At 40.9% G+C, this 13,360-nt stretch overlaps 1 long non-coding RNA gene across 7 annotated transcripts in view; it reads left to right on the top strand.

Moving 5' to 3' along the window:
• The first annotated feature begins 244 nt into the window (after positions 1 to 244).
• Positions 245 to 13,360, top strand: part of LOC112915922 (uncharacterized) — an 81,011-nt gene continuing 67,895 nt past the window's right edge. For 4 of the 7 annotated variants that reach the window (XR_011997571.1, XR_011997569.1, XR_011997568.1 and 1 more), the window contains exons 1-3: positions 752 to 961; positions 6,013 to 6,150; positions 9,533 to 9,744. This is a non-coding gene — a long non-coding RNA (uncharacterized lncRNA). Of the gene's footprint in view, positions 962 to 6,012; positions 6,151 to 9,532; positions 9,745 to 11,927; positions 13,357 to 13,360 lie in introns of those variants that run through there. The other 3 variants (XR_011997574.1, XR_011997570.1, XR_011997573.1) reach the window with 3 other exon arrangements.

Below are 13,360 nucleotides of genomic sequence, written 5' to 3'. Positions count from 1 at the left end.
CCCGGGGGCTGAGCGCGGTCCTGGGGGCGGGGGGCTCCCCGGGGGCTGAGCGCGGTCCTGGGGGCGGGGGGCTCCCCGGGGGCTGAGCGCGCTCCTCGGGGCAGGGGCTCCCCGGGGGCTGAGCGCGGTCCTGGGGGGGTCTCCCCGGGGCTGAGCGCGCTCCTCGGGGCGGGGGGCTCCCCGGGGGCTGAGCGCGCTCCTCGGGGCGGGGGGCTCCCGGGGGCTGAGCGCGCTCCTCGGGGCGGGGGCTCCCCAGGGGCTGAGCGCGGACCTCGGGGCGGGGGGCTCCCCGGGGGCTGAGCGCGCTCCTCGGGGCGGGGGCTCCCCAGGGGGCTGAGCGCGGACCTCGGGGCGGGGGGCTCCCCGGGGGCTGAGCGCGCTCCTCGGGGCGGGGGCTCCCCAGGGGGCCGAGGGGTCCTCCCGGTCCGGGCGCTCGGCGGCGTCCCCCTCCACACCCCGCGGGCCCCCGGGCCCCGCCGCCGGCCGGGCTGCTGCACCCCCTCCCATTCGGGGCCGCTTCTGGGATCCGGGAACCGGAGGCCCGCAGAAGTGGAAGCCCCGGAGAGACTTTAAGCAGCGGGACCCCGGAACTCCTCCGCAAGAGAGACACAAAGCTTCTGCGCTGGAGGAGCTGAGCTGAGGATCAGCACGTTGGAGGTGACCGGGACCTCCGCACACAAAGGACGCTCCACTTGGCTGGCTGCCACGGTGTCAGGAGTGGAGAAGGGGCAGGATGGGGGGGGGGGTGATGAAAGAGGTGAGGGGTGAGGGGAGTAAGCGCTAAAGTGTGTTGGAGAGTCAGGTGGACAGGGGTGTTTGAAGCTTCTTACTCGGGAACTGCGCGAAGCGAAGCCACTGCCCAACTTCCCCAGGAACTGTGTCACCTCCAGAATGCTTCCATCCCTCCGGGACATCTATCTTCTCCAAGCCCCAACCATGAAAGAAACTTCCAAATTAGCAGGTAAATCCTACCCCCTGTCACAATGGTCTGTGGGGTTGAAGAGCAGGCAAAGAGGGGGTTTGTAAGGAAGTATCTGGAATGCGGGGATGAGAGGGTTAACTTGTAGGGCTGCCTGATATTCAGTGGAATGAGTTCCCCTTTCCTGGCTGCAGACTTTGCAGACTTACTGATGGATTGAGTAAGTCCAAGATGACATATTAGTAAGGTAACTTAACGTGGATGAGAACTGCAGTGGGATGGTCATTGTCCTTTTGGTGTAGTCCCTCTCTCTGGGCACTGGAGATGCAAGTTACAGAGAGAGCCCGGTCAGCCTTTTGAGGGCGTGTGTGCTTTTCCAGTGTGATCCATTCCTAGAAACATCAATACCCCAGTGACAGCAACCCCTTGTTGTCCTCCAGTATTTGACCTCCTCCAGTGAAGAACACAAATAAAGGCTTGACCCTACCTCATGAGGTGAAGAGATTGCTAGATTACAGGAGGCTGACACGGAGGACAGTAGGTGTGGTGGGGTTTTGCTGCCCACAGAGTGGCTTGTAGAGGTGAACATCAGTGATTTGGGGCCATGCCAGAGGAAGTTTTAGAATTTGGGGAATATATCTGCAGTTCTTCAGCTGTCAATTTAAAGTGAACCTGGAAACTATCTTTGGCAGACGTGGTGAAACAACAGCTTTGGTGGTTATGATTAAGACCATTCAAAAAGTGCATGAAAGTTCTCTAGGCTACCATAAAGCAGACATTGAGAACATTATGAACAAGGGCAGGCAAATAATAAACATAAATGAGTGGTGGACTCAATCAGGAAATTGAGAGTTTATTCTTTGAAATACGCACAGATTATTCAGGCTAGCACCTTCTACCATGACTTCATTTGTAATATTACTGCTAGAAACCTTCCCACTATAGTTATGCTCATACTGAGCTTTTGAAATAGAAATTTTTAGTATTTTAAGGTGAAATCTGTTCAATAGGAATGAATATAGGTTTAGAATATATTGATGCAAATCACAATATTAAGAGTTAATATTCCTAGCCCTGTCCTGAGAGCATCCAGAATGCTCTAATATCTACCCTTGAGGATACAGATGCTGGTCTATATGTTGTTCTCACACACATTTACTTAAACCATTGAAGCGGAGGTTATTTCCATGGAGCTCCTGGAGATCTTTGCTCTTACTTACTACTTTAATAATCACATCTTTAATGTAATCACTGCTAAAACTATTCACTCCATTTAAGTTTGAAATTTTTAGAACTTTTCCACTTCTTCGAATAGTTAGCTCACAATTTCTGACTGTAAAGGGAAGTTTTGGACACATCAAATATGTAGGTACTGTGAAGCAAAAGACTTTGGACTAGAAATGCATGCTGTTTTCCAAGCTGTAAATTATCCCTCACCTAATCTTGAAAGAGAATGAGAGAGGGGAAAATGCATCCTTGGCAAACCAGATACTTGTTCATTTAAGTAATTACTAAACTGTATTGCCAGGTTGTGTGTGTGTGCGTGTGTGTGTGTGTGTGTGTGTGTGTGTACATGTGGGGGTGTTGCCAGCATGGTCATGTATTTGTGCTTACAAATTATATAGGGACAGTGTGGGTCAAATTTTGGATGGGGACATGCAGTAGGTCTGCTAGGGTTACTTATTGTCAATAATAAGGGTAGTGACTGATGATTGAGCACTCAAAGTCTGCTAACTAGTGACCTTTCTCTCTTGCCTGAAGTCCTTTGTTTTTTATCTTAACCCTCACACACACCTACCCCATAACCTTCTCTTTCTCTCTCTGTCCTCAAAAGTAGAGCTAATCAATTTCGTCTATCCAGATATATCTGTTTCAGCATCACGAAGAAAGTAAAGTTATTATTTTTGTAAATTGGATAGTATAGAAGCAGAGGAAACCTCCCAGATGGAGGCAACTTAATGTAATGAAAAAGACTGGAAATTTGAGTTCTAGCCCTCTTTATTTGTCAAGTACCTTTGGCAAGTTGAGGCAATAATCTGAATTTAGATTTCTTTATCTGTAAAGTGAGGTCAGTGCTAATCAGAATTAATTGACAGAATGATAGATCTTGATACACATGAAAGGACACTGTTGTGATAAGGTCCCTACATATTTGTGTTACTGTCATTTCCAATGCCTTTCTTTCTCTCAGATCAGTAAAGGGAATAGTTCATCAACCCCAAACATGAAGACAAAAATCAGAAATTCATGATTTGCCACCTCAATTTTCTTCCTCAGAATGAAGTGGGGCAGGGGCACTTGGGTGGCTCAGTCAGTTAAATGCCTGCCTTCAGCTCATGTTCCCAGAATCCTGGGATCTAGCCAGAGTCAAGCTTTCTACTCAGTGGGGAGTCTGCTTCTCCCTCTCCCTCTCCCCCTGTTCTCCCTCTATTTCTCCCTCTCTCTCAAATAAATAAATAAAATCGAAAGAAAGAAGAAAGAAAGAAAGAAAGAAAGAAAGAAAGAAAGAAAGAGAGAGAGAGAGAGAGAGAGAGAAAGAAAGAAAGAAAGAAAGAAAGAAAGAAAGAAAGAAAGAAAGAAAGAAAGAAAGAGGCCCAGGTGTCACACATCTTTTAAAACTGACCTTTAGTTAAAACCCATTAAAAGACTAATGATTGTGCTAAATTAAAGTGGGGTGATTATAGACTGCCCATATAACATTTCAGGAATTCTGAATGTTGTTTTTTTTTTTTTTTTCTGAATGGTTTCATTGACTACTTTCCCTCTTCTTGCCTCCTTCCTGTGCATGTTGCTGATGCTCTTGGGACAGCCATTTGAGGGCATAACTTTTGCCTTGCACATGACTAAACCTTTCTTTAGTGTGTGTGTATGCGTGCGTGTATAAGAGAGAGAGAAGGAGAGAAAGTTCAGAGGAATTTTGAAGATTTTGAGCCATTATTTAAATTCAGGTATTGACATTTGTAGCCTTGTCATACAGGGCAGACTTTCTTGATGGGGACCTTAGCAAGATTTGGACCAAATGAGGGAATGCTGTGGCATTCAGGATCCTAAGCACAGACAATTTGTCAGGAGCAAGAACATATTGCTTCTACACAGCTCATTTTATACATGATCTAACTTCATATGATTATAGTCACTGCCTTGTGGGGTGTGTTGTGTGTATTATTCTTTCCTCCACTGGGTTTCAAAATGCTAACCAGCACTAGCTCATTAGTGCCTATGAAATTCTTGTTAGGTGGATAGTATAAGCATTAATATTGTCTCCTCACATTTTTATGCTGAATGTGATTTAAAATGCTTCAGTTTCTTACTCTCTATTTCTCACTGGCAACATTGCTCATAGACAATCATCTGCATACATATGTCCTTATGATGATATTTATGTCGCATTTATCAAATTGTAGGACTATCTGGTTATTTGACATGTGCATCTTCTCCTTCAGGTATTTTTAAACCTGAGATGTATCAATGCAAACTTGGCAATAAAACCAGGCCGGTATTTTTTGTTGTTGTTGTAAAATGTCTCATATTCATCATTTAAAAAAATATCATAATAATCTTGTGAGGATTGAATGATCACTTCCATTACACCAAACAGGAAACTAAGGTTCAGAAAGAATAAGTCAGATGTTCAGGCTCTTATGAGAGTGTCAGAGACAGAGCACAATTTGTAAACTTTTTTGATCTGACTCCAGAATCTATGCTTGCCTGATACATTTTAATATAGGACATAGAAATCAGAGCCAGTTGAGATATGTTTCTAAAATTATTCATCGTGAATGGATTTCAGAGGAGGTTGGAAGGAGGCACATCAGTTATGGATGCTCTATCTCCTTGAGAAAAAGGAATGCTCCTAATACTTACCTGTCAAATTTCATTCCTGAGCTGCAGTAGTGATTGCATTGTTCTCACACTCTCCTCTTCATCTTTAGAGAGCCTGAAAATCAACTCTTGAGTGATTCACTGAGCATAAATTGATGGGAAAATTTTAAGATCTAGTCTTACTTTATACATTTATGAGTCAACAAAAAAATCTGATTTTCGTTTGATATCAGCTGTGATCATTTATATAAGATTTTCTTCACCTGACCTTTTAAATTTTAATAGAATTAGCTTTCTTTAACAAACTTACAGTTTTCTTTTCCTGATCAGGGTTCTGATCCTAATTATGAAGGCAAATGCATTGGACATGGAAAGTGAGATGCTATAGAGGAGGAAAGCATAAGATGTGAGGCAAGAGGGACCAGTTTGAATCTCCCTATTAGCGATCTTAAAAGTAGGGAGACTACATGCTTTCTGCTTTCTGATGACACATAGTCAGTTCTTTCTCTGAAGCTCCACCCATGTCAGACACAATATGTTAGTGTTTTCAGTTTGAGAGTGTTGCACTCATTGTAGCTTATAAGTTTGGGGGGAACAAAGATAAAACATTGATCTATGTCCTTGACTTTGGAGTAAGCAAGCCTTCTATTTCACATGATTAGGTATTTCCCTATTGTTCACATACATATGTGTTTACATAAATTCCTGAAGTTTGAAACCCACTATTTAAATCAGGTACTGGTATTCATAGTAAGAAAGACATAGTAGTTTATTTTATATCATCTTTGTGTTGGCAAACGTGCAGTCTTTAGCTGAAAAATGCATAATCTAAGAATAGAAATTACACTTCTTTTTGGAATTTGCTGATACCTTCTATAAAAGATAATTAAATATTGACTTTGGGGGTGGGGTAGGGGATGGGTTAAATAAGTGATGGAGATTAAGGAAGGCACTTGTTCTAATGAGCACCAGGTATTGTATAGAAGTGATGAATCACAATATTGTACACCTGAAATCAATATTACACTGTAAGTTAACTATCTGGAATTTAAATAAAAACTTTTTTAAAAGACTCAGGAAGATTCATATCTTTTAAAGAAAAAATATATGAATAGAAAAGAATTAGACACGAAACCATAGATTTGGGCACAAAAATACGTGGAGTGTTTTCTTATTTATATGAATAATTGCTAACATTTAAGTAGTACTATGTGCCAGGGACAACACTAACAGCTTTTTGCAAATAATCTTATTAACTTTTCATTCTACAGATATCACTGAGAACCTAAGTTGTTCCAGGCACTGATAGAGAGGTGTGAGTAACATGGTATAAAAAAATCATGAACGAATTCATATGAGGCGATAGAAGATGCACGTCCTCTCATGGGAGAACTTCTAGAGGACTAAAGGTGAGGTGGGAACCTTCTGGTAGGAATGGTTAAGAAGGCTTTTTGACAAGGGTGGTGCTTAAATTGAACAAGGAATAGTAGTAGTGAGAACTTTAAAAGGGGAATTTTGAGGTGGCCACAGTTCATGTTAGGCAAAAGAACTGCAAGAGCATGTGTAGAGAGGAAATCCCTTAATATATGACATCAGGTTTGAACGATTAAGGATATATTGCATGCCCAATGAGAAATTGAAAATTCATGCCGCCTGAAAAAAACAAACAAAAAAACCCCATGCCATCCCTTAAAGATATCATTGCCCTTATTTGCATATTTAAATCTCATCTTGGATGTCATAGCTTCTTTTTATCCTGACTTGTTTTCAAAACAAAGATTGTCTTTTATTTAGTAAACTCTATCAGAGACATCCTGAGCCAGGCTCCCCAAAATGCCACTTTGCCTTATGTCTTTAAATTTATATACAAATACTATGGCTTTTCTTTATGTGTATCTTGATCATTGTCGCATACCTCTTGAAAGTGTGAAGGATGCATCTCTGTCTCCAAAGGCATACTGGCCAGACATCATCCCTGCAGCAGCCAAAAGTGATGGCCTGGAAGAGCTTTGGAGGAAGGAGTGTGGGGAGGAACCAGACTCCTCAGAATGTGCCAGCCACTGCAGAGTGTAGATTCTGCTTACATCAGATACATGTCTAGGAGAGGAAGAAGTTTCCTTGTTTCTTCCAAGCTCCTTCCAGTTGGTTTGGGAATTAAATTGACATGAGGCAGATGAAAAACAAAAAAAAACAAACTAAAGTGCACACAGAGGCACAATAATGAAATTAAGACTTCAAGAAATGACCAGCTCAGGCAGTTTTTACACTTTTTTTTTGACAAAGAGACAATAAATCTATGAGGAATTGACAGGATGACAAAATGTAACTTTGGGAGCTACAGTTGGTAAGGAATTCTAAACAGAATTTGGGCTGGGAAAGTAAAAGAATAAAAAAGTAACAAGGGTTGTTTATATAGTCTCCCTGGCTCAGATTTCTTAGAGAGCAAAGATTCTCTTTACCTGTATTACAGGGAAGGAACTTTTCACTTAGGAGATTGATTTCTTGCTTTCTGGAGTCTAAGACAGGTTGAGAGGCAGGGGCGATCAGAGCATTATTTTTGCAATGGCTGTCTCGTAAGTGACATTTATTTAAAATCATCAATAGGCCAAAGTAGCACATTTGGGGGTAGCCTGCTCTTGGCCCCTATAGATGCAATGGTTAAAAGCTTGGCAAGAAACAAAAGTGAAATCTTACTACTCAAGGTTCATACTGAAAGAACAGGCATTATTCTAAAATTCTGATAGGGATAAAAGGACCTGGATGCTCTTGTAGGAAACTCTACGTAGTTTTTACATATACATCAAAGCTGTCATGTCTCTGCTTCTGCTAAGATCTACTGAATATTTTTCTACTACCTTAGATCAGTAATATGCCTTTTTACTATTCAAAATGCTTCACTTTGAAGAATTTTGTCATGTTTCTTCAGTTTTATTATCATCATAGTCCTAAGAGATAAGAAGGACAGATATTATTACTGACATTTTGTGGGAGATGAAGCTGAGAGATAGCTGGTCTAGCAGTGTGGTTTACACATATAAGGTGTTGGAAGAAGGGGAGACTAAAATTTAGGATGCAGAATTCCACTGACATCTGGACTTGCTCAGGCCTTTTTGCCATGGGCTGGGGACAGAGTTATGTTTTGGCTGAAGCCAGCATTCCTGCACATCAGGGAGTACCCTTGGGATTGGGCACAGGGCTCCTGGGGTCCAGGAGAACTGATACAGGTGATATGTGCTGGGCTTCAGAACAAATTGTCTGATTCAGGGTGATTGAGGGGTCATTACTGGCCTTATGAAGTGGCCATTGAGGGAACTATTAAGATTTACTTCAAGTCAGATGTCATTGCCTCATGATAGAAGTGTTATGTTTTATGCTGACAATTATAAATCAGTCATCAATGGCTCCCTTTGCTCTTCTTGTATCTGATTGAGGCTGGGGGTTGGAGACAAGGCAGAGGGGAGTTTGCTGAACACTAGAGCAATGATTCTACTCCACCCTGATATGCTCTATAGTATGATCTTACAGAAGCTGACTTTTAACAACAGTAATAAAAGTCACCATATCTAAAAAAAAAAAAGTCACCATATCTTTTGAGCAACCCTCTATAAGAACATTTGCAAAATATCATCACTATGTTATTTAATTTAATCCTTACAACAACCCTCTGAAGTAGGAATTATCCCCATTCTAACACTGTGGAAACTGAGTGGAGTATTAATGACTGGGGTCCTTGGGCAGAAATTTACTAGAGGACAAATGGGAGTTCCAGGCAAGGCTTTTGGGGCTTATGCTCAAGTACATGGGAGAAGAACAAAGGAAAGGATCCTTCGGGCTGGCTCTCAGAACAGAAGGTGAGGCATGTTTCTTTTTTTAAAGATTTTATTTATTTAAGAGAGACACACAGAGGGAGGCAGAGATATAGGCAGAGGAAGAAGCAGGCTTCATGCAGGGAGCCCGATGTGGGACTCAATCCCAGGACTGCAGGATCACGACCTAAGCCAAAGGCAGAAGCTTAACGGCTGAGCCACCAGGCATCCCAAAATCTGGGCAAGGATTTTTTTTTTAATTTATTTATGAGAGGCGCAGAGAGAGGCAGAGACATAGGCAGAGGGAGAAGCAGGCTCCTCACAGGGAGCCCAATTTGAGGCATGTTTCTAAAGAGCCTGAGGTGGCAAAGGAGTGATGTCTAAGTATGTAGGGGTGGGAGATACAGGAAATGAGGCATGCAGGCACAGTGGGTGGAACACGCTTCACCATGCACTGCATGTCTCATGAGCATGTCTAATCTCCGCCCTTAGGTGTGATTTTTTAGTGTTATAGTGAGGAAAAAAGTTAGTGAAAGGTCAGGTCAGCACTGTGGTCCGCCTTGGCGCAGACTGGTTTTGTTCAGTCTTCACCAGTCTTCCTGGTTGAGTCTCTCTTTTGGTAAATGTGTTTCTTCCACATGTCTGTAAGATCTACTACTCAAGAGGCATAGGGGTCCAGCTACCAAGAAATGCTGAGTTTTGAGGTCAGAGTTGAGGGACCCAAGTCCAGCCCCAGCTCTGCCTCCAGAGAGGTTAAGAAAGCCGCCACAAATTATCTAGCTAAAAGGCGACAGATCAGCAATTTGAGTTTTGCTTTGACTTTGACTCCAAAGCTCTTTCTACTGTCACACTGCCCTAGTGTATTGGGTTCATGCTGAAGTTTCTTAAAGAGGAATTCCTAAGCCAGTTCAAGTGACGGTAGGGGAGCCCTTGGCATGAACAGAAGAATCTAATTGTGCCCCTTTCCATGTTACTCTGTTCTCAGGTTACTGGCCTCTTTTATTCTTTTCATCATGCCCACCCATTCCTGTGAATGACTCCTGTAGCATCACTAAAATGTCATGTCCAGCTTGTTCTCCAGGAAGAATGAACGTGTGGAAGCCGGCATTTGATTTCTTCCTGTTGGCTACTGACCTTAGACAGCATGGACAGTGTGGATACTCACTCTAACATCAGGCTACCGAGACATGTTATCAGGTAATTGTCTGATCATACTGTACTCGTGAGCCAAAGGCTTGATGGCTCTGGTCATTTTCTCTAATTAAAATGAGAGAGGATATGAGAACCCAAACTTATTAGTCATCTGATCCAGGGCTTGCCTGTTTGGAAAGTCAAAGGTCTTTTGCTTAGTTCTTCACTTCTTTCTCTCGATTAGAATCAAGGGAAGGGTTTTTGTCACTCAGGTTTGGAAATGCTGCCTCTGATCTCTACCTGACTAGCTCTGGGTAGATAGAGGGATTTTGAACTGAGCAGCCTTGGGTTCTCCAACTGGCAACTGAAACTACATTCAGAGATGGTCCTCTGGCCCCCACATTTAAAATACCCTGGGGTGTTTGAAGTAAATGTAGCCTCTGGAATTAGTATTTATTCCGTTGATGGGGGCAGAAGAGTGAGCAGGGTTATTGATGTTTTAATAATCCCCTAGGTGATTCTTAGTAACACTAAAGTTTGAAAAATATTTCCCTAGGGAATTCTTCTGTAAGGCTTCAGAGTCCATGAACTTTCTGAGATTGCCTACACATTGCGTGTATATGAGCATTTTTTTTTGAAAAAAGTTGCAGTCCACAGCTATCTATAATTTCTCAAAAGAATCTGAATATATTGGGGTACAACCCTCTGAAGCAGGCTGGAGGAGAGGTAATGATGCATGTATAAGATGTCAGAAAGAGGAAATACAACACCTTTCTCTGGAAATAAACACTTTGTAGTTTGTATAATGGAAATAAGTTTTTGGTACCATCTTTCTTGTTTATCCACATAAATAAGATTTGTGTTCTGAAGATAAAATATGGTGCAATTTTTTAACTCTAATAATAGTGATTAGTAGCAAAGACTCTGGAAACAGACTTCTTGGGTTTGAAATACTGCTTCATCATTAATTAGCTCTGTGACTTCATGAAAATAACTGACTCTATGCCTCTATTTCCTCATATGTAAAAATATTCATAAAGGGTTCCTACAATCTTAAATGGCTTGGTAGGCCTTAATGCAGTACCTGGCACATAGTAATAAATATTAGCTGCATTAGTAGTAGTAGTAGTAGTTGTTGTTCTTGCTGTTGCTGTCATCACTGAATTAATAACATGTTAAAGTAAGCACATCTAATGCCCCTTAGCAGATGTGTAATGCATATTATCTTTCTTCTATAATTATACTCTTCCTTGTCCATTTTCATGTTTTTGAGGGCTGAGACCATCATTCATATTTAAAAAAAATTTTTTTGTCCTTTTTCCTATATATCCCTCACAGCATTTATAAATAAATACTCAGGGGCATCTGGGTGGCTCAGTGGTTGAGCATCTGCCTTTGGCTCAGGTCGTGATCCTAGGGTCCTGGGATCGAGTCCTGCATCAGGATCCCTTCAGGGGTCCTGCTTCTCCCTTTGCCTATGTCTCTGCCTTTCTCTCTATGTCTCTCATGAGTAAATAAGTAAAGTTTTTAAAATAAATAAATATTCTCTCAGAGTAAATACTAAATTCTTGTGTGATTTTTGGGTTTGTTTTTATTTTTTTGGACTTTTCTTGGTCCACAAAAGCAAACAATACCCATGTTCTTGTGCATTAGTGTTATAAAATATTATATACCCATTAAACATATTATATAGATCTGTATTTAATGATTTTAAAAATTTACACAGCAAAGCAAAATATAAAAACGTTTATTTTTAAAATAGTAAGATTTTAAGTTCCATGAGGGTAAAAATTTTTGTCTGTTGTGTTCTCTGGTGTATTCTAAATATCTAACAGGGCATCTGGTACATAATAGGAGCTCAGTAAACTTTTTTGTAGAAGGAAAGAAAGAAAATGTGAAAAGAATTTGGAAAGATAAAACTCAAATATTATCATTGATTGTGACTATCTTAAGTATCATTTAGATTGAGTTTTTTGATGTTTCTTATATGAATATATGCTAATTTTATTACTTAAAAATATTTTAAACCAAACATAAAAAGATCATTAACCTTATAAGCTTCATTATACTTAATTCTAGGCACCTAGATTTCACCAAAAAAACTCAAATCTCTAATTACTAGTGTTGGTAGATATTTTTGATGACAAAGGTGATAAGGAGATCACTGTATTTTTTTCTTCTGATTGTGTGATAGTAGATGCTTCTAGGCCTTTCCTCATCAGTTGTTTTTATTTTTGTTTTTGTTTTAGAAAAGAGACAGATATGGAGGTTCTTGTACCAACAAGACTGTATACTATATACTAGACATTCTGGTGACCTGTAAGTCCAACAGAGAAAACATATATCTCAATTTAAATCTCAGACATTACTTGATCTCGATGCTCATCTATGTATTTACCTACATGTACATATTCATATTGCACACACACACACATGCATGCACCCTTAGCCATATGAATACTGTGAGTAAAGCACTCATATTTTACCGTAACTCCTCACCCAGGAATATGAATCATTAGAAGGTCTTGCATGGCAATGGAAAAGAACCTTGCTGAATTGAAGTGCTTAAATGAAAGGCAACCAGACAAAGGGAGAGACAAAGAGAAGACAGAATAGACAGCAATTGAGGTACAGAGAGACAGACTAAGAGAAAAGATCCCAAAGACTATGATAGAACCAGAGTGAGAGGGAGAGAGCAGGAGGAAGGGAGAGAGAGGGAGACGGAACAGGACTATGTCGAAACATGGAGACCCAGATATCCAAGGAGAGAATCACAGGCAGAGTGAGAAACTGAGGGAAACCAGTGACAGTGGAGAACTTGTAACTCATCAGAGTTTTCAAAAGTTCTAGAGTGGGACTTGATCTTACATCCACTAGAACCTTTCTTACTAATAAGTTGGGTGTTTTTCATTTTGTTTTATGTTTTTTTTTCTTAAGTTTTGGTATAATTTCTATTTTTTCCCATAGATATCATGTCTTACTACTAAAGGACCTGAAATATATGCCCAGTTGTAGGGCACAAGGCTAACCAGTACACCACCACAGTCCCCGTTTGAAGGAATGTGCTGGTGGCTTCTGATGTCACAAAGAAAGGGTATTTAAATTTTTTTCCCTTTGGCTTGCAATTTTTTTTTAAGATTTTATTTATTTATTCATGAGAGACACAGAGAAAGAGGCAGAGACATAGGCAGAGGGAGAAGCAGGGAGCTTGATGTGGGATTTGATCCCGGGACTCTGCTATCACACTCTGTGCCAAAGGCAGACACTCAACCATTGAGCCACCCAAGTGTCCATTGCAATGGGTTTTACTTTTGAAATAGTATTCATCCTTGTGGTTAGATTTCTAGGCAGCCCACAAAAGCTTCAAGTCCTAGCATTAGAGCTTATGTTATAATTTAGATATTGAAAGGGTTAGATAATTTTATAGGCTCATCTGAGCATAAAACTAGAATTAATAATTTCATTTCTGGTGAAACTGTGCATTTGAGGAGATATGGGGGTCCCAAAGACAACAATACCTTTGCTTTATTTTTTGACTCTTCAGACATTCCACAAAGGTAGTTGGTAGCTACCTAACCACATATACCTGTTCTTTGTGGTGGTAGGGGGGAGTGATTTAGGAATTTTTTTCTCTTTGAAGACCAAGTCAATTATTGTGTATTTTTGCTGTCTTTTTTTTTTT

The sequence above is a fragment of the Vulpes vulpes genome, chromosome 15, assembly GCF_048418805.1.
Source record: "Vulpes vulpes isolate BD-2025 chromosome 15, VulVul3, whole genome shotgun sequence".
Classification (NCBI taxonomy): Eukaryota; Metazoa; Chordata; class Mammalia; order Carnivora; family Canidae; genus Vulpes; species Vulpes vulpes.
Note: the sequence above shows the minus strand (reverse complement) of the source record. Positions and strands in the feature narration are given on the sequence as shown.